At 36.6% G+C, this 20573-nt stretch overlaps 2 protein-coding genes across 9 annotated transcripts in view; both read left to right on the top strand.

The window, feature by feature from the left end:
• LOC125615242 (pollen-specific leucine-rich repeat extensin-like protein 2) overlaps positions 1-11832 on the top strand; it is an 83453-nt gene extending 71621 nt beyond the window's left edge. The window contains exons 3-4 of one of the 2 annotated variants that reach the window (XR_007345799.1): positions 6760-6795; positions 11239-11832. The gene's annotated coding sequence lies outside the window, so the exon portion shown is untranslated. The remainder of the gene's footprint in view (positions 1-6759; positions 6796-11238) is intronic. The other variant, XR_007345800.1, reaches the window with a different exon arrangement.
• Mipol1 (mirror-image polydactyly 1) overlaps positions 20-20573 on the top strand; it is a 326985-nt gene continuing 306431 nt past the window's right edge. For 2 of the 7 annotated variants that reach the window (XM_048798660.1, XM_048798662.1), the window contains exons 1-2: positions 21-229; positions 1318-1415. The gene's annotated coding sequence lies outside the window, so the exon portion shown is untranslated. Of the gene's footprint in view, positions 230-293; positions 423-1317; positions 1416-20573 lie in introns of those variants that run through there. The other 5 variants (XM_048798659.1, XM_048798665.1, XM_048798667.1 and 2 more) reach the window with 4 other exon arrangements.

Raw genomic sequence — 20573 nt, 5'->3', positions numbered from 1 at the left:
ATGCCCGGTGCTCACCACCTCGGTCTCTGCGGGCCCTCGCGCGCCGCCTGCGGCTGGCTAGATCTCCCTCCGGTGCCCCGCCCCGCTGGATCCTTTGGGGTCGCGCGCCTCCGGGCCGAGCCTCTAAGTCCGTGGCTTTGACTGACGCGGTAGTTGCGCGTCTGGCCTGAGAAACTCTGTGAGAGAGTGCTCCCAGTCGGCTCCCGGAGTGATGCCTAGCGCATCCCAGGTAAACCGGGTGGAGGGGAGGTTTGGGCGACTGGAGACTGATGGGGTGGGCAGAAACCATCCTTGGAATTTCCGGCCGCAGCTTCCTTGGAGAAACTGAAGGGGCCGCGCGGAATCCGCACCTAGTGAATGCTGGCCCGGTGTGCCCAGGAGTGATGGGGCACCCTCAGAGGTCAGCGTCCTGGGATTCTCAGGTGACAGACAACTCTTTCTTTGCTATTACAGGACTTCAGCAGCTGAGCATTTCTTCAAAAGTGTAGGGGTTTTACTTGCTTTTCCCTTAAGCCCCTGGGATTAGAGGGTTCTAGTCCTCTGGGTTCAGCCTCTGATCTGCTCTGCGCCCTTGACAGGCACTTGAATCGTTTTATATTTTGGTTCTCAAAATTGTAAGTTGTGAGTAAGAATACAATCCGGTGCTTTTTTTAAGTGCGCTGAGCCATGCTGTACAAAGATACTGTTAAAGTTCTTTTGGGTTACGACGTCCGAGGGCCCATATTTATTTAACTGGAAGGTGACACCACCCGGCAGTATTTGCGAAGTACTTTAAGCCTTGTGGATGGAAAGAATTGGATAAACACAAGATTGACTCATGATTAGACAGGGATGGTGGAAAGGAACAACTTTCCTCAAGAACAGGCTTTTTGAAAAGCTCCTTTGAGCATTTTATGGGGGTTGAATCACAGCAGTAGATAAAGGTAAGCCAAAACAAGTGGTCAAATAAAACTGCATTTCAAGCAGGTTCTTTTTTCTTTACTATGTAACTTTAACATACTATTACAACTTATTTGTAAAGTTTCCTCTTTGGGTCTGGGATGGAACTAACCTAAAGTGACAGTTACATAGTCATGGGGTATCATGTGCAATAGTATATTAGTAAAATTAATTAAAACAAAGCCAATTTTTCTATATGGAGTAGTAAAAGTTGTCTAATTGGAGAGAGGTAATGATGGCAAATCAGAAAAGGGAATGGAGATGTACACAATTTTCCTTGAAAGGCATGGAGTTCATAGAAATTCTGTGTTTGTTTTTAAAAAGTATGATAAACATAGAAGTGTCTGAATCATATGTGTACAACTCATTGAATTTCAGAGTGTACACACCCCTGTCTCCAGTACCTAGTTCAAGAAAGAACCTTAAACAGTACATGCATCCCAGAAGCCCTACTTTGTGGTGCCAGCTTAGCAAAGGTAACCATTATCTCAACTTCTAACATTTGAGTTTCAGCTATTATTGACTTTATATTAAAATATTTATATAGTATATAGTCCTCCGAGTCTGGCTTCACCTCAATTTTATATTTATGAGATTTATATGGGTGAAATAGCAGTAGTTTTTTCATTTTCATATTGCATATTATTACACTCAGTTTTAGGTTACTACCAAAAGGGTTGTTATGACGTTTTATAAGTATTTTGGTGAATTTATGTATACATTTCTTTTGGGTATATACTTAGTAGTAAAATGGCTGTGTTATATCCTATGCAGATGTTTTGTTTATGGAATATACCACCAAAAAGTGTTTCAAATTGTGTTAATTTGCATTCCCATTAGCAGTGTATGAGAATTCTTTTGTCCCCAAATATTTGTAACACTTCACATTGATAGATATATATTGATATTACATTGGGTTTCCCCCCTAATTTCCCTAATGACCTAATATTATTGCACATCTCTTTATGTATTTATTGATCATTTGCATATTCTCTACTTCTGTAAAAGGCAAGATATTAAATACAGGCAATCCTCACTTTGAAGTTTGTGTTAGTGCAGTATCATACAAAGCTAGGCCTACTGATTTATTTTTAGGTTTTCCAGGCATAAAACAGTCTCTGTTGCATATTCTTATCTTCATTCTTTTTTTATTTCCCTCCCTTCTTTCATGCATCCTTCCCTTCCTTCCTTTCCAGCCCTTTAAAAATATAAAAACCATTCCAAACTCAAAGACTGTACAAAAACAGTTATTAAAAGATAAACGTAAAAAAAAAAAAAAGATAAAGTAGACACACTAAAATTCTAGTCTGTTTGAGCTTTCAGGAATTCATGAATGGGGCAGCACCAGATTTCAAGTAGGAAAACGTTTATAAAGTGTTAGAGGAAGCAGCCAGGCAAGGCAAGTTTTGATTGGTTACAGTAGAAAGTCTCTAGTAAGAGGTTTGTTGATAGTTTTTTCTTTTTTTTTCTTCTTCTTCTTCTTTTTTTTTTTTTTTGATACTGTGGATTGAACCCAGGAACCCAGGACCTTGTGCATGCTAAGCAAATATCTGAGTAAACATCCCCAGCTCTTCAAATTTTATTTTCACACAGAGTTTTGCCAAGGTGCCCAGGCTTGTTTTGAACTTGCATTCCTCCTGCCTCAGCCTCTTCAGTAGTTGGGATTATAAGTGTGTGCCACTACTGCTTAGTTGGTAATTTCCATTGGTTAAACTTAAATTTTATTTTATTGCTTCCATTGAGTTGGGTTTGATTTTCCTTACATAGGAACCAAGACTTTGGAGCCATCACAGCCTAATGGACTCCTAATTAATTACGTTAGCAAAGTATGTCGGCTAGATATGGGCTTTAGGCCTCAGTTGGTGACCCCTTGTTCTATTGAAAAATTGTGTTCAACCCTTTGCCCATGGATTGTTGGCGAAATCAATAGCTGACATGAACAATATTGAACAAGTAAAAATACATAATAGTATTAAGCAACATGTGCTACAGTGTTTTGGAGTTGAATTTAAAGTCTGTAAACAGTCTTTGCTTTTCATCAGTTTTATGTCTAAAGAGACCATTTTGGACTTCTGAACTTTCTTATGGCTCCTACCTTCTTTGTCCCTTGAAATCTGAAGAACAAAAGAAAATTAAAACTGAGAAAAGAGATAAACTCTTTCTTTGATATTGAAAAAAGACTAGAAAAGTAAAGGATGATATCCAAACAGCTTGGGACACTTTGAATAAAATTATTAAAAATGTATAATATGCTTTGGTGATAATTTGAGTTAAATATTGCTCATCTTGAAATGGTTTGATTAAATTTTTCTACCTTATTGAATGTATTCATGATATGAGAAGCAATAGTCAAAGGATTGGTCCCTGAAGTTCCCACTGTGATACTCACCCAGCTTAGGATGAAGGTCTTCTCTTCCTTAAATACATCTCATAACCTGAACTCCCTCCCTTTTACTCAGTACCACCAAAAATTTCCTTTGAATACTATCTAAGTTAATATTTTCACCTAACACTTTCTATTTTTAGGTAGTTTATAGAAGTGAATTTAGTATATATTTAGACATGCTCAAATTAAAGAGATTTGGGGATAATCACTATCAGTGTTCTTTGATATGGATAAATAAGTTTTTCTTTCTTCTTTTTTTTTTTTTTGCGGGGGAGGGCAGATTCTAGAGATTTAACATAGAGGTTCTTTACCACTGAGCTATATCCCAGCCCCTTTTGTTTTTTATTTTGTGACTAGGTCTCACTAAGTTGCTTAAGGCCTCCCTTAATTGCTCAACTGGCCTTGAATTTGTGATCCTCCTGTTTCAGCCTCCTGAACTGCTGGAATTACAGGCCAGTCTTCCTTGATTGTTAAACAGATACAGATTTAGGACAGTTACCACCTTCTACCACCAAGGGATTGTGTTCCTTAAACTTTTCTTTCATAAAATTCTGGGTGAGATAATGTGTTAGCAATAGATAACTAATGCACTACTCTTGTTAATTTTAGAAAAAAATTCCAATTAAATAGTTCACTTGATATTTTTAAGACTATGGTTTAAATCCGTTTAGGGTTTAGTTTTTGTTTTTGAGGTAGGCCTCTCTCTGTTAATCAACGTGGACAACAACTGGGTTCACGCAGTTTTGCCTCAGCCTCCCAAGTAGCAAGGACTATGGGCATACCTGGCATGTATCACTTTAAATATGTTTGAGTATATGTTATTTTTATATCCTGAAATGTTAAATTTTAACCATTTAACTATAAATCCCCTATTTATAAAGTTTAATTTTATCTCTAAGTTGGCAACATAAATGATTACTTTGAATCATTGGTTGGTTTGGTATTTGACTAAAATGGACGGCTAATGGGACAAATTTACCACAGAACTGCTTTTGGCCAATGGTGTAAGCACCTCTGGTTCTGATATTGTCAATATTGAAAGTATTTTAATTTAGATTTGTACTATTTCAGTTGTATACAGACAGATAGCATCTGGTTATTTGCAGTTCTGCACTAGGATGATTTGATTATGTACAAATATTGCTTTGAGAATTGCTTTCAATATGCTTGGATTTATAAGTTTTAAAATCTAGAGTATATCAGGGTTCATTTTAATGGAACTTTGAATCTTGAATCTTGCTTAATTGCTTCCTGTTGAAGCATACTGACTCCTTCATCTTTTTTTCTTGAAGATTTTTTTTTTTTGCTGTGGAATAAGTTTTGAAAACCTGAAAAGAAAAAATAGATGAGTATGTACATCAATGGTATAGATCAATTACCATTTGAAAAATTATTGTGAAATATAGTTCATGTGAAGTATATAAGATATATGGACAGTTTGATGAATAAATGAAAAGTGAGCCACTGTGTAACTACTGTCAAAATGTTTTTAATTGAATGATCATTGGAACTTGTTAGTACTTGCCTTGTGTATAGTTACTTATTTTTTTATCCTCTGTGTGTGTGTGTGTTTGTGTGTGGGAGGGGTAATATTAGGGGTATGATGCTTTATATGCATCTATTAAGTAAAGTTTGTTAATGCTGTTGTTAAAATCTTTTCCCTTAATGGATTGTGTGTATGTATCTGTATGTACTTGTTATGGTAATTACTGGAATTTTATTATGTGTTAACTCTCCCTTTGTAATTGTGGAGTCTATTTCTGTCAACTATTATTTAATTTTTATGGGTGTATTATACTTTGTTCTGGTTTGAATCTGAGGTTCCCCCCAAAAGCTTCTGTGTTAATTCAGGAGTATTTGGTGATTAAATGATTGTATTATGAAAGCTGTAACCTTATTAGTCTATCCTAGTTTAAATGAAGTAACTGGGTGGTAACTATTCACAGGTGAGGCATGGCTGGAGGTGGTAGGTCACTGGGATCAGTGTCCTTGAAGGGTTCTTTCCTGCATCCCTTCCCCTACTCACCTTACTTCCTGGCAACCAAGTCCTGAGCAGTTTCCCTCCACCATTACTGGGGCCAAGAGCAGTGGACTCAGCCAACCATGAACTAAATTTCTGAAATTGTTAGCCAAAATAAACTTCTCCTTTAAGTTATTCCAGTCAGCATTTTGATCACAGTGACAAAAAGCTGACTAACACATAATCATACATAATGGTGGGATTCATTGTGATATCTTCATACATGCACATAACAATTTGGTCAATTTCATCTCCCCTTTTCCTCCCCTCCTCCTTCCTCTACTAGTCTACCTTCTTTTTTCAAGTTATCACTTTCCCCCACTTTTTTCTCTAACTTCCACATATGAGAGAAATACGTATGTTATGGTTTGTATGTGGGGGCAAAAGCTCAAATGTGAGGCAATGCAAGAAGGTTTGGAGGAGAAATGACTGGGCTACATCCTCAACCTAATCAGTGAATCAATCCCTGATGGGATTAATTGAATGGTGACTGAAGACAGGTTGGGTATGGCTGGAGGGGGTGGGGCATTAGGAGCATGACTTTGGAGTATATATTTTGTATGAGGCTAGTGGAGTCTCTCTTTTTTTCTCTCTGCTTTCTTATCATCATGTGAGCTGCTTCCCTCTGCCACACACTCTGCCATGATGTTCAGTTTCAACTTGAGTCCCAGAGAATGGAGTGGGCTAATTTTGGACTGAGACCTCTGAAACATTGAGCCCCAAAATAAACTTTTCCTCCCCTAAAATTGTTCTGGTCAGATCTTTTAGTCACAGATGCTTATGCATTTCTTGTTATCATGTCTAACTTTAATTCTTTAGATAAATACTGAGGAGTGATATACCTGGGTCATGTGGTGATTCTGTTCTTAGTCTTTTGAGGAACCTCCATACCGATTTCTACAGTGGTTATACTAATTCACAATCCCACCAACAGTGTATAATGTTCCTTTTCCTCTGGTTATACTAATTTACAATCCCACCAACAGGGTTGAATGTTCCTTTTCCTCTGCATTCTTTTTTTTTTTAATTTTTTTTTTTAGTTGTAGATGGCCACAATACCTTTATTTGCCACAGTCCGGCTGCAGCAAAATAATCGGGGGGTGACGAATAACTTGTGTACGTTGATACAGCAGGAGTAGGAGCCGTTTATTGCAGGACAGGAGCAGTATTTATACATTCCACACAGCTTATCTAATTAGCATAAACTAGATACATCAGTCAACCAATCAGGAATCTCTACACCTAATGGCTCAGTTTTGTTACTTCTCAAACCACTCCCTCTGACATTTTGCCAGGCACCATCCAGACTTGTTTACGAACTTTAACATTCCCCTGGCAAAATGCCAGGTGTTATTTTGACTTGTTTACAGACTCTAACATTTATTTATTTATTTATTCATTTTTTTTAATGTAGTGATGAGAATGGAACCCAGTGCCTCACACATACTAGGTAAGTGCTCTGCCACTGAGCCACAATCCTAGCCCCCTCCTCTGCATTCTTGCCAGCATTTATTACTATTTGTATTATTGCTGATTGCCATTCTAATTGGAATTAAATAAAATCTCATATTTGCCTTTCACTGATGGCTAAAAATGTTGAACATTTTTCATATTTGTGGGCCAGTTGTATATTTCTTTTGAGAAATGGGTGTTTAGTTCATTTGCCCATGGATTGGTTGGGTTATTTGTTTTGTTGGTGTTAAGTTTTGTGAATTCTTTATGTATTTTGGATATTAATCCTCTGTCAGAAGAGCCGCTGGCAAAGATTTTTCTCCTATTTTGTAGACTCTTCATTCTGTTGTTTCCTTTGCTGTGTAGAAGCTTTTGAATTCAATGACACCATCTTTATTAATTCTTGGTATCATCTCCTGAGCTTTTGGAGTCCTATTTTGGAAGTTGTTGCCTGAACCTGTATATTGGAGTGTTGACCCTATATTTTCTTCTTGCAGTTGCAGAATTTCTGGTCTAATTCCTATGTCTTAGACACATTTTGAGTTGACTTTTGTGCAGGGTGAGAAATAGGCCTACTTTCATTCTTCTACGTATGGATATCTGGTGTTCTCAGCACTGAGACTTTTTGTTTAAAAGGCTCTCTTTTCTCCAACATATTTTCATGCCTTTGTCAAAGATCAGGTGACTATCTGTGTGAGTTCGTGTGTGTGTCTTCTGTTGTATTCCATTGGTCTGTGTGTCTGTCTTTATGTCAGTATAGTGGTGTTTTTGTTACTATAGCTCTGTAGCATAATTTGAAATGGGGTATTGTGGTGTCTCCAGCATCTTTCTATTTGCCTAGAATTGTTTTGGATATTCTGCGTCTTTTATTCTTCTGTACAAATATTAGGACTGATTTCTCTAGTTATGTGAAGAATATCATTGGTATTTTGATGGGGATTACATTGAATCTGTAGATCATTTTTGGTAATATCGCCATTTTAACTATTAACGCTGCATATCCATGAACATGGAAGGTCTTTCTATCTCCTAGTGTCTTTGATTTCTTTCTTCAATGTTTTATAATTTCATCATAGAGGTTTTCATCTCCTTGGTTAGAATTATTCCCTGCTTGCTTGCTTATTTGTTTATTTATTTATTTTAAGGCTATTATGAATGGAATTGTTTTCTTGATGCATGATTTTCAGCAGATTCATTATTTGTGCATAGAAAAACTACTTTTTTGATATATTGATTTTGTATCCTGCTATTTCCCTGAATTTATCATTACTTGATATTTTCTAGTGAAGTTTCTGGAATCTTGTAAATAAAGGATTTCATCTGCAAATAGTGATAATTTGACTTCTTTCTTTTCTATTTGTATCCCTTGTATTTCCTTCTTTTGCCTAATTGCTCTGGCTAAAATTTCAAGTACTCTATTGAGTAAGACTGGTGAGAGTGCTCATCCTTGTCTGGTTCTTCATTTTAGGTAAAATGCTTTCAGTTTTTTCCATTTACTATGATGTTGGCTTTGGGTGTGTTATAAATGTGTATCTTTCTGTCCCTAGTATCTTTAGTGTTTTTATCCTGAGTGGGTACTTAATTTCATTCAAGGCTTTTCTGCATCTACTGAGATGAATCATGTGATTTTTTTAAATTCTGTATATATGGTGAATAACATTTATTGATTTGTGTGTCAAACCATCCTTGCATTCCTATAACAAAATCAACTTGATCATGCTATATAATCTTGATGTGTTTTTGAATATGACTTGCTAGTTTTTTTAAAGCATTTTTGTATCTATGTTTTCAAGTTAATGGGCTGTAGTTTTCTTTCCTTGATAAACCCTTATCTGTTTTGGTGTCTGGGTAATACTGCCTTCATAGAATGGACTTGGCAGTGCTCTCCCCCACCACACTTTTTATTTCATGGAATAATTTGAGGAACATTGGCATTAATTCTTTAAAGTTCTGAAAAAAATTTAGCTGAGAATTCTGGTCCTAAGTTTATTATTGTTGAAAGGCTTTTTATTAATGCTTTAATCTTATTATTAGTTATTGGTCTGTTTAGATTTTCAGTATCCTCTGCATTCAATTTTGGTAAGTTGTATGGGTGTTTGTAAATTTGTCTGTTACTTCTGGGTTTTCCAATTTATTGGAATATACATTTTCAAAATAGTTACTGATGGATTTCAGTGATACTTTCTGTTTTCATCTCTAGTTTTATTAATTTGGGTCTTCTCTTTGTTTTGGTTAGTTTTAACTGTGAGTTTATCAATCTTGTTTATCTGTTCAAAGAACCAATTCTTTGTTATATTGAGCTTTTGTGTTGTTTTAATTCTCTTACTTAATTTAATTCAAGTGCTCATCTTAATTAATCCTTTCTTCTGGTTTTGGAATGGTTTCTTCTTATAACTGCTCATATCTATAAACTTTCCTTTTAAAACTGCCTACATAGTCTCCCAGAGATTCTAGTGTATTATATCTTTATTCTTGTTAGTTTCTAAGAATTCCCTAATTTTCTCCCTGATTTCTTCTGTGACTCACTCATTGTTCAAAAATGTATTGTTCAGTTTCCATGTGTTTATGTAGTTTTCATTTCTTTGACTTCAAATTTTATTTCATTGTGACCTCTGATAAGATGCAAGGGATTACATCAATTTCTTTTTTGATGTTTACTAAGACTGACATTGTGACCTAAAATATATTGAGTTTGGAAAATGTTCCATGAGCAGCTAAGAAGAAAGTGAATTCTGCCTTTGTTGGATGAAATATTCTTTTTTTAAAAAAAAAATATAGGTGTAAATGGATAGCATGCCTTTATTTTATTTTATTTCATTATTATTATTATTTTTTAATGTGGTGCTAGGGATCAAACCCAGTGCCTCACACATGCTAGGCTAGCACTCTGCCACTGAGCTATAGCCCCAGCCCTGGATGAAATACTCTATAGATGTCTTTTAGGTTTTATTTATTTAAAAAAAGTTTTTTTTTTTTTTTAGTTGTAGATAGATACAATACTCTTATTTATTTTTTATGTGGTGCTGAGGCTCAAACCCAGTGCCTCACATGTTCTAGGCAAGCGCTCAACCACTGAGCTATAACCTAGTCTTTTAGGTTTTTAGGTCCATTCTCTAGATCTGATGTTTTTACTCATTTTATGTTTCAGTGACCTATCTATTGGTGAGAGGGGTGTGTTGAAATCACCCAAGTATTATTGTATTGGCATCTATCTGAATTTTTTTTTTTTTTTTGTACTGGGGATTGAACCCAGGGTCACTTAACCCCTGTGCCATATCCTCAGCCCTTTTTTGTATTTTATTTAGAGACAGGGTCTTGCAAAGTTGCTTAGGGCCTTGCTAGATTGCTGAGACTGACCTTGAATTTGGGATACTCCTCCTCAGCCTCCTGAGCTGCTTGAATTTCAGGAATGTACCACCATGCCTGGCCTATCTGAACCTTTGAGAAGTGTGTGTGTGTGTGTGTGTGTGGTGGTGGTTGTTGTTTTTATTTTTAAATTTTTTTAATTAGGTACACTGATGCTCAGGCATAAATATTAATTGTTTTATTTTCTTTTTGGATTATTCTTTTTACCAGAATATAGTGAACTCTTTTATTTTCTGGTGAATTTTGCTAAGATGTCCTTCAAAATCTCATGTGTGAGACAATGCAAGCAAATTTAGAGGTGAAATTATCAGTTATGTGAATCTTAACCTAATCACTGCATAAATCCACTTGAATGAATTATCTAGGTAGTGAATGTATTCTGGTGGGGTGTGGCTGGAGGAATTAGGTCGATGGGGATGATGCCTTTGAGGCATATATTTTGTTCCTGGTGAGAGGAGATCTCTCTTCTTCCTGTTTGCCTGTCACAAACTGTTTTGCTCAATATCTTTCCACCATTGATTGTTGGGAAGGTTGATCATCTGTGGACTGAGACCTCTGTAACTGTGAGCCCCAAATACATTTTTTCTTCTTTAAATTAGTTCTGATTAGTTCTTTTTGTCATAGCAACAAAAAAGCTGACTAAAATATTAAATATGGGAATAGCTACTCCTGCTTGCTTTTGGGCTCCATTTGCATGGAATATAATTTTTCATTCTTTCACTTTTGATATGTGGATATCTTTGCCTGAGATATGTGCAGAAAATGTATAGTTGGATCTTATTTTTAAATCTAATCTGCCAGGATGTGTCTTTTAATTGAAGAGTTCAGACCATTTACATTCATTGTCACGGAGAGGTGTTTATTATTAAAAGAGAATAATTATTCTATGAACTTCCATTTTGATCTTTTTCTAATGTTTAGTTTGTCTCTAATTCTCATTTAAATATTCTTCTAGTGAGATCCTTTCCTGGGTTAAGGTGTTTGTTTCTAATGTCTCCTGTGTGTGTGGTTTCTTTAAGTATTTTTTGAAGTGCTGCTTAGTAGTCATAAATTTTTTTATTTATGCTTGTCTCAGAAGGTGCAAGAAGCCATCCGTGAAATGCGTGAGCACCTTTTCAGCATCGTAGCCAGTGAGGGGGTAGACTCTAGCATTGAGAACTTCCAGTGACAGTCCCACCGGGAGAGACCGCCTGATGCAAGTGAACTCCCCTGCAACTCTGCCCAGAAAGGTCCTGCATAGCACCAGAGATGGATGTGACCTGCTAGGAACTGAGCAGCCTATATGCCCCCACCTCTATCCTGTTTTGGTGAAGAACTTTCCATAGAATATCTTTGATGTCTTCCGATATAAATACAGCAAACATAGGCTCCTTTCCTTTTTAGAATTTGGACCATTCTGGTCAGCTTCTGGTCTCTGCCCCCTCTTTGAAAATTACTTTCTGTATTCTGTTGTCATTTCATCGTTCTACTTTTCTTAGCTTTTATTTCTCAGCCAGCCCATCCCATGGAAGGGAAACCCAATCCTTCGCCCTTGAGGGACGTGGGTGATAAGAAGGTTTTTTTTTCTTCTTTGAAGAACAGCTTTGTTGGTATAGCAATCTTTTTTGTTGTTATTCTTTCTGAAATGCCTTTTTAAAAAAATTTTTTATTTGTTTTAATTAGTTATGCAGGACGCTAGAATGCATTTATGTACTTTGATATATAATACATAGATGAAGTATAATTTCTCATTTTTCTGATTGAACATGTTGTAGAATCACATTAGTCATGCAGTCATATATATATATACGTAAAGTAACAATGTCTGTCTTATTCTACTATCCTTCCTATCCTCATATTCCCTCCCCTTCCCTCCCTTCACTGCCTCTACCTAATCTAGGACAACTCTATTCTTCACTAGTGTCCCCCCTTATTGTGAATTAGCATCTGTATGTTAGAGAAAACTTTTGGTCTTTTTGGGGAGGGGGTATTTACTTATTTTGCTTAGCATGATATTCTCTAACTCCATCCATTTACCAGCAAATGCCATAATTTTTTTCTTTAAAGCTGAGTAACATTCCATTTAATATATATAACACATTTTCTTTATCCATTCATCTATCAAGGGACACCTAGGTTGGTTCCATATTGTAGCTATTGTGAATTGAGCTACTATAAATATTGATGTGGCTATATCACTGTAATATGCTGATTTTAAGTCCTTTGGATATAAACCAAGGAGTGGGATAGGTGGGTCAAATGGTGGTTCCATTCCAAGTTTTCTGAGGAATCTTCATACTGCTTTCCAGGATGATTGCATCAATTTTCAGTCCCACCATGTATGAGTGTACTTTTCCCCCACATTCTCCCCAACTTTTATTGTTGCTTGTATTCTTGATAATTGATGTTGTGACTGGAGTGAGATGAAATCTCACAAAATGAATAGTCCACCATGCGGCCAGGGCAATGGTTTCATTAATGAGGTTCTTGGCATAAAAGTTAGCTAGAAGAGATCGAAATAAAACACACAGATTCAGTTACCTTATTTCTATTGCCAGGTCCGAGACAGCTCCCCTCTCTGGTTCCCTCCTCTAACCGCCCAGCAGGGCAACAAGGATTACTCAGGGCTAGCAGGAGAGAGACAGCGAGCACGCCAGGGAGTAGCCTTTTATTGGGGAACAAGAAATTCAGGGGATAATTCCATCCAATGAAGGTTGAGGGGGGGGCCGCACTCCAAGGTCAGGGTCAGTGATTGGGCCCCCGGGGTCAGTGGTCAGTCACACCCCCACACGGACGGGTTCTCTCATCAGGAGAGGGCCGGGAAAATTCCGACACAGCCAGAAGCCTCAGACCCAAACCGGGAGTCACCCAGTCACGCGTGAGAATGGCTCCCCACAGAATAGTTTTGATTTGCATTCACCTAATCGCTAGAGATGTTGAATATTTTTTCTTATGTTTATTGATCAATTGTATTTCTTCTGTGAAGTGTCTGTTTAGTTCCCTTGCCCATTTATTGATTTGGTTATTTGTATTTTTGGCATTGAGTTATTTGAGTTTTTTATACATCCTGGAGATTAATGCTCTATTTGAGGTGCATATGACAAAGATTTCTCCCCTTCTGTAGGCTCTTTCTTCACATTATTGATTATTCCCTTTGGTGAGAAGAGGCTTTTTAGTTTTAATCCATCCCATTTATTGATTTTTGATTTTACTTCTTACACTTTAGAGGTCTTATTTAGTCAGATCCTAGGCTGACATGGTGAAGATTTGGGCCTACTTTTTCTTCTATTAGGCACAGGGTCTCTGTTCTAGTGCCTAAGTCTTTGATCCTCTTTGAGTTGATTTTTGTGCAGGGTGAGAGATAGAGGGTTAACTTCATTTTGCTACATGTGGATTTCCAGTTTTGCCAGCACCATTTGTTGAACAGGCTATCTTTTCGCCAGTGAATTTTTTGGCACCTTTGTCAAGTATGAGATAACTGTATTTGTGAGGTTTGTCTCTGTGTCTTCTATTCTGTACCATTGGTCTGCATGACTGTTTTGGTGCCAAAACGATGCCATTTTTGTTACTATAGCTCTGTAGTGTAATTTAAGGTGTGGTATTGTGATGCCTCCTGCTTCACTTTTCTTGCTAAGGATTACTTTGGCTTTATCCAGGTCTGTAATTTTTCCAAATGAATTTCATGATTGCTTTTCTGTTTCTATGAAGAATGTCATTGGGATTTTAATAAGAATTGCATTAATCTGTACAATGCTTTTGGTAGTATGGCCATTTTGGAAGTATTAATTCTGCCTATCCAAGAGCATGGAAGATCTTTCCATCTTCTAAGGTCTTCTTTGATTTCTTTCTTTAGTGTTCTGTAGTTTTCATTGTAGAGATCTTTCACTCCTTTTATAAAATTGATTCCTAAGGTTTTTTTTGTTTTTGGTTTTTTTTTTGAGGCTATTGTGAATGAGGTAGTTTTTCTAATTTCTCAGTGGATTCATCACTGATGTTTGGGAACACATTTGATTTATGCTTATTGATTTTATATCCTGCTACTTTCCTGAATTCATTTATTAGTTCTAGAAATTTTTTGGTGGATTTTTTTGGATCTTCTAAATATAGAATCATGTCCTCGGCAAATAGTGATAGTTTGAGTTCTTCTTTTCCTATTCATACCCTTTTAATTTCTTTCATCTGTCTAATTGCTCTGGCTAGAGATTCCAGGACCATGCTGAATAGAAGTGGTGATAGAGGGCATCATTGTCTTATTCTAGTTTTTAGAGGGAATGCTGTCAAATTTTCTCCATTTAGAATGATGTTGACCTTTGATATAACATAGATAGCTTTTACAATGTTGAGGTATGTTCCTACTGTCTCTAGTTTTTCTAACGTTTTGAACATGAAGGGGTGCTGTATTTTGTCAAGTGCATTTTCTGCATCTATTGAGACAATCATATGATTCCTGTCTTTAAGTCTGTTGATGTGACGAATTAATGTTTATTGATTTCCATATGTTGAATCAACCTTGCATCCTGGAATGAACCCCACTTGATCATGGTGCACTATCTTTTTAATATGTTTTTGTGTGTGATTTGAAAGAATTTTATTGAAAAATTTTACATCTATGTTCATCAGGGATATTGATCTGCAGTTTTCTTTCCTTGATGTTTTGGTATCAGGGTGATACTAGTTTGGAAGGGTTCCTTCCTTTTCTATTTTATGGAATAGTTTGAGGAATAATGGTGTTAATTCTTCTTTGAAGGTCTTGTAGAATTTGGCTGAGAATCCATCTGGTCCTAGCTTTTCTTGGTTGGTAGGCTTTTTTTTTTTTTTTTTGATGGCATCTTCTATTTCATTGCTTGAAATTGATCTGTTTAAATTACGTATGTATTCCTGATTCAGTTTGGGTAGGTCATATATCTCTAGAAATTTGTCCATGTCTTCAATTTTATTAGAGTATAATTTTTCAAAATAGTTTCTAATTGTCTTCTGTATTTCAGTAGAGTCTGCTGTGATATTTAATTTTTCATCATGAATTTTAGTAATTTGAGTTTTCTCTTTCTCTTCCCTAGCATGGCTAAGGTTTCATCAATTTTATTTATTTTTTAAAAGAACCAACTTTTTGTTTTGTCAATTTTTTGAATTGTTTCTTTTGTTTCAATTTCATTGATTATAGCACTGATTTTAATTATTTCTTGTCTTCTTCTGCTTTTTGCTGTTGATCTGTTCTTTTTCTGGGGCTTTGAGATGTAAATTAGGTCTATTCTTTTAATGAGTGAGTTCAATGCAATGAACTTTCCTCTTAGCATTACCTTCATAGGATCCCAGAGATTTTGATATGTTGTATGGGTGTTTTCATTTTCCTCTAAGTATTTAAAACAAATACAAATAAAACATTTTCAACCCTGATTTCTTCTGCTATCCATTCATCATTAAATAGCATATTATTTAGTCTCCAAGTATTGGAGTAGCTTCTATTTTTTTCATTTTATTGTTGATTTCTAATTTCATTTCATTATGATTGGATAGAATGCAGGGTAGCATCTCTGTTTTTTTGTATTTGCTAAGAGTTGCTTAGTGGCATAAGAGTTGCTTGGAGAAGGATCCATGTGCTGCTGAGAAGAAAGTGTGATATATATATATATATATATATATATATATATATATACACACACACACACACACACACACGCACACATGTGTCAAGTCCAATTTATTGATTGTATTATTTAGTTCTGTAGTTTCTTTGTTTAGTTTTTGTTTGGAAGATCTATGCAGTAGTGAGGGAGGTGTGTTAGAGTCACCCAGTATTACTGTGTTTTGGTCTATTTGATTCTTGAAATTGAGAAGTGTTTGATGTATGTGGATACTCCATTGTTTGGAGCATAAATATTTATGATTGTTATGTCTTATTGATATATAATCCCCTTAAGCAGTATAAAATGTCCTTCTTTGTATGTTCTGAGTAACTTTGACTTGAAGTCCACTTTATATGATATAAGGATGGAAATCCCTGCTTGTTTATATAGTCCATGTGAGTAATATGTTTTTTCCCTTCCTTTTACCTTTAGTCTTTGGATGCCTTTGCCTATAAGGTGACTCTTTTGGAGATAGCATATTGTTTGGTCTTGTTTTTTAATCCATTCTGCCAGTCTGCCTTTTGATTGATGAGTTTAGGCCATTAAATTTCAGGGTTATTATTGAGGCATGATTTATATTCCCATTCATTTTGGTTTGTTTCTGTTTTTTAAGTTAACTTAGCTTCTCCTTTGATTGTCTTTCCCTTTAGTGTATTTTTGCCCTTTGCTGATTTTCCCTTTTTTAAATTTCCTCCTCATGGAATATTTTGCTGAGACTGTTCTGTACTGTAGGTTAGTTGGAAACTCTTTTAACTATTGTTTATCATGGAACCTTTTTTTTTTAATCTTTAAATCTGAAGCATATTTTTGATGGATATAAATTTCTTGGTTGACATTCATTTTCTTTCAGAGATTGTTATATTTTCTTCTAGGATCTCCTAGCCTTAATGATCTGTGTTGAGAAATCCGTTGGTACCTGAATTGGTTTCTTCCTAAATGTAATCTGATCCTTTTTTTCTTATGGCCTTTAAAATTCTATTCTTATTCTGTATGCAAGGCATTTTCATTATAATGTGCTTTGGTGTGAATCTATTGAAATTTTGTACATTTGGGGTCCTGTAAGCCTCTTGTATTTGATTTTCCATTTCATCCTTAAGGTTTGGTAAATTTAATGATATTATGTGTTCCTTTGGTTTGTGTCTTCATGCCTTTCTTTATCCCAATAAATTTTAAATTTGATCTTTTCATGTTATCCCATAGTTTTTGGAAGTTTTGTTCATGGTTTCTTACCATCTTCTCTCTGTGGCCAACTTTATTTTCAAGATTATGTATTTGGTCTTTGTTACCTGAGGTTCTGTCTTCCATTGAATTTTTAATTTGGTTTATTGATTCCTTCATTTCAGGATTTCTGCTTGATTTCTTTTCATTATTTCTATCTCTTTACTGAAGTGATCTTTCACCTCCTGAAATTTATTTCTGATTGCAATCCTTATATTATCTTTTATGTTACAGATGAGTTTCACTATGTTCATTCTGACCTCCTTCTCTGACATTTCTTCTACTGTGCTGTTAGTAGATTCTATTTATTGGAACATTTTGGTTTGTTTGGGGCTCTTTGTTCCCTTGTTTTCTCATGTTGTTTGTGTGTCTTCCTATCTAGCAGTGTGGATCTGAGGTAGTACCGTTTCTACCCTGTAGACTTATAATGTTCGTGAAAGTTTCTAGTACCTCTGGTTTAAGGACCTCTAGGCCCTGGCCAGTGTCCCCAGACAGTGGCAACTGAACTTGGTCAAGGAGTGCTATGCTGGATTCTGTCCCTTCCTTATCTGGCAGCATCTAGTAGGGGAGTGTTCTATGGCTGAGCAGATTTTACCCACAATAACAAATGTTATTTTGACTGGAGTTTTTGGTGTAAGTCTGGTAGGGCCGTTAGGCCCTATTCTCCAGATGGCATTGCACTCCCCTTTCTGAGCACACAATGCAAACAATATACAGCCTTAAATGAAATAGCTCCTATTAAGACATCTGGCACTTATCTCCCATGTGAGTAATATGTTTTTTCCCTTCCTTTTACCTTTAGTCTTTGGATGCTTTTGCCTATGAGGTGACTCTTTTGGAGATAGCGGCCTGAGGGCTGAGTGCTGGGAGCTGTGCACCTGTGGCAGAGAGCTGTTCTGCATCAGGCAAATAAGAACCAGGTGCTGAGAGCTGCGGGTCAGCCAAGTAGCTGTGAGCTCTGGGCCAGGTTGGTGGCCAGTGATGTGTTGGGAGACTGGGGAGCTGGAGGGCCATGTTGGGTGCCAGACTGATTCCTGATTGGTGCAGGACCCTGAGACCAGAGGTCAGTGGATGCCGGATTGGGGAGGGAGTCAGGGGACTGGGCTGGTACTGGGACCCAGAGAGTACTGGCCTGAGTGGGCTCCAGGAACCTGGTGAGTGCCAAACATGCTGGTTGGGAGAACTGAGAGCAAGATGCCCTCACACTCTCTCCCTAGGTTCTGTAAGCTTCAGGATTCACAGAACTAGGATGAACTCAGCCCTCTACCTCTTCTGCAGCAAGATGGTGGCTACTAGCACACCCAGCAGGAATACTTCAGGTATAATCAAACCTGCAGGCATCTCCATAGTGGACCTTCAGGCCCTGGCCAGTGTCCTCAGACAGTGGCAGCTGAAGTTAGTAGGGGAATGCTATGCTGGATTCTATCTCTTCCTTATCTGGCAGCATCTAGCAAGGGAGTGTTCTAAGACTGAGCACATTTTACCCACAATAACAAATGTTATTGTGACTGGAGTTTTGGGTATAAGTCTGGCAGGGCTATTAGGCCCTATTCCACAGACTGTATCACACCCGCTTTCTGAGATCCTCAATTCATGTGCTGGGGGGAGATGTGTGGGGCATGTCTGTCTATACTTCAGATACATCTGGGTGTGGGGTAAGTAGTATAGATCTGTGGTAGGCTGTCTCAGGATCACCACTTTCCACCTGACTATGATCTGTCCCAATTCTACCCCCATCAGCCATACTCCTAATCCCAGACTTCAGACCACCAGTTTCGAATGAAAACATCCTTTACTCTCTTTCACTTTGCAGATTCATACACTGGCAGTTGCATTTCTGTTGCTTCCTGCAACTTCTCCCAAGTCTGTGTTATAATCTTACTCCTGTGCCCAAAATTATTCATTGAACGGGGGGCATCCAATAGTGATAAGTAAGCCCTAATTGGCTCTTTTGTCTTGAGTATTCAAAAATCAAGTATATTGAGAACAAGACAAAGAATAAAAGATTATGAAGCACCAAGTATAAAAATCAAAGGTGTACTGCAGGGATTTCCACTTAGGAAGTACAGTCTTTTTTATGCCATTGCCACTTTCCCATTTCCAGTGTCTTGCTAGAGAATGCCAGGACTTTCCCCCCATACTTGCCCAGCTTCCTGCCTGATCTTATTTTCTGTTATATTGTGAATTTGTTGGACAGTAACTCCTCTTTTTCTTAATTTTGATGGGAGAATTTCTTTTGTCTCCTTGGAAGTGAGTTTCCCCTCCCCCACTGAGTTACCATAGGACTAACACTACTGTAAGCTATTCCTTTTATTAATTCTCTTTCTATTCTAGAAATTTATGTACCTGGTAATCACCAGGTTGCTAGTTCTCCTTAATTGCTTTAAAAAAAAAAATTCCAGTTGTTGATGGAACCTTTATTTTATTCATTTGCTTATATGCAGTGCTGAGAATTGAACCCAGTGCCTCACACATGTGAGGCAAGCACCCTACCACTGAGCCACAACCCCAGCCTGAATTGCTTTATTTATCCTCCATCCCTTCCACTCCCCCAACCCCCTCCTCCCCCCCACAGCCTTCCTACCTCAATAAACTGCCACAGAATAATTGCTTTAATGCACTCTTAGGGTGCTGTTAACAGTATTGTGGGTTTTTCTGATCTGTTATTCTTCCTTGATTTATTTATTTTGAGATCATGTTATTCAAGCATGCAACTTTATGATTGATTTATTTTCTTATAAATCAAAAATTATTTTTTCTAAATTTTGAGAGACCCTCTTTCTCTAGTGGTGTTTTTTGTTTTAAAGGCTAGTTTTAGTTTTCAAAAAACTTTATCTTGAAATAATTTTAGATTTACTGAAAAGTTGCAAAAATAATACATACTTTGTATTATGATGGTTCAACTTAAGTTTTTGATTTTATGATGTAATGAAAGTGATACGAATTCAGTGGAAATAGTACTTCAAATTTAGAATTTTGATCTTTTCCCAGAGGTAATATATTCTCTGGTGATGTTGGCAGTGACAGCTGCATCTCCAAGTCACACCATCATGAGGACAAACAACTTGTACTCTACCATGTTACTAAGTTATGATATTTGGTAGGTTAGGTGTATTAAGTGCATTTTTGACATACAATATTTTCAGCTTTTATATTAAAAGGGTGTAACCCCATGATAAGTGAGTGAACTTCTCTATAGAGTTCCTGTGTACCATCATCCTACTTCTAATGTTAACATAATGTGTAATCATAACTCACCAAATGTTGTGTAAATTGTGAATATGCTGGATAAATATACTAAATAATAAAGATGTTAATTTAATGAATAATATAATTACTAAACTGATAACTTTGTCTAGCTATCTCTAGTTTTTCCATTAATGTTCTTTCTTTGTTTTAGGAAGCATTCTAGATCTCAGTGTTGTATCTTGTCATGTTCCTTGAATCTGTACCTTTTTCTATTGTAACATAGCTGTGTCATTCATCTTCTACTTACTGAAATGATATCCAAACAGGGACAGTTTTGTAGCAGGCCTGGAAAACAGTGCAGAGAATCGAGTTTTTAAAAATCCAGTAGAACATCTTTGTT

The sequence above is a fragment of the Marmota marmota genome, unplaced genomic scaffold (assembly GCF_001458135.2).
Source record: "Marmota marmota marmota unplaced genomic scaffold, marMar, whole genome shotgun sequence".
NCBI lineage: Eukaryota > Metazoa > Chordata > Mammalia > Rodentia > Sciuridae > Marmota > Marmota marmota.
The sequence above is the reverse complement of the archived record's forward strand: the minus strand, read 5'-3'. Positions and strand labels throughout refer to the sequence as shown.